Genomic DNA, 1,121 nt, shown 5'->3' with positions numbered 1-1,121 from the left:
GCCATGGCAAGGAGCAGGCTGGCCCAAGTTTTACCCAGCACCTCCCTCCAGCAGCTGGAGACAGTGCCGGGTGCTGGAGGATGCCGGCTCTCTTCAGCCACCAGACCCACCACAGAGTGATGGATGCTTAAAAAGCAAGAGAGACTCTTAACTGGCAGAAATCCTTCCATCCTTGCAGCGTTTAAAGCAAAGAGGCCTCTGGGGGTTGACAGTGGCCCTTTAAACTGCCATTAAAATATTTTACTGTTTTTAAAAAATCCTTTATTCTAGGCAGAAGCACAATTTCCCCACTTCTTGGCAGGAGAACAGAAAACGAGTGGTGTCTTCTGCCCTCTGGAATCCTTAATCACCGTGATGAGAGGTGGCTGGCAGAGCCAGAGGGACACCAGGAGCTCTGCACGTGGCTCCTGCCCCGAGCTGGCTGTGCAGTGCCCTCGGAGGGGGGGCTTAACAAGGGGGTAGGAAGTGGCTCCACCCGCTCCTTTCCTCCTGAAAGCAGGAGGGGGCCAGTGCTTGCACACAGCAGAGTTTAGTGCTTCAATGTAGGGTCTGGGGGATTTACAGACTTGCACCCCCAACAGAACCCAGCACCAGCCCCTCTTTAGACCCCTGTATTGCAGCAACCAGCCAACATCACGATAGCCCCCCACCCAGGGACTGGGTTTTGAAGGGCGCAGCAGAGAGGTAAAACCAATAAGGCTTATTCGCATCAGCGAGGAAAATCTTAATTAACCCAGGCTTCTAATGCAGGCCCTTGGGCGACCGGCCAGGGCTGCAGCTCTGCTGCACCTCCCCTTCTCCCACCGAGCAGGGGCTGCCCTGGGCTCTTCTGCTGCCAGCGGTGCTGAGGCTGGGAGACGTACCGGTCATGGGAGGGTTTTCCCCCCTGGAGCTTGGCAAAGCCATCTCCTCTGCCCGGTAGAGGGACCTGGATGCTGCCTGTGCGGGCAGGATATCACATATCCCTCTGCCACCTTCCCATGAGCCAGACCTCATCCCTCTTGTGCAGGCAGATGGCTGAGGGTGGACAGAGGCAGCGAGCTCCAGCACCCACTCTGCTCTCGCACCCTTCCGAGGTCACGGGGCAGCCAGGATAGGCAGCAGCCGCTCCACCTGCCACC

General features: G+C 57.6%; 1 protein-coding gene across 1 annotated transcript in view; it reads right to left on the bottom strand.

The window, feature by feature from the left end:
- LOC104496539 (astrotactin-2) overlaps positions 1 to 1,121 on the bottom strand; it is a gene marked incomplete at both ends in the record, with an annotated part of 114,229 nt that overhangs the window by 106,533 nt on the left and 6,575 nt on the right. The window lies entirely within an intron of this gene.

Source organism: Buceros rhinoceros, unplaced genomic scaffold (assembly GCF_000710305.1).
Source record: "Buceros rhinoceros silvestris isolate BGI_N320 unplaced genomic scaffold, ASM71030v1 scaffold5717, whole genome shotgun sequence".
Taxonomy (NCBI): Eukaryota; Metazoa; Chordata; class Aves; order Bucerotiformes; family Bucerotidae; genus Buceros; species Buceros rhinoceros.
Note: the sequence above shows the minus strand (reverse complement) of the source record. Positions and strands in the feature narration are given on the sequence as shown.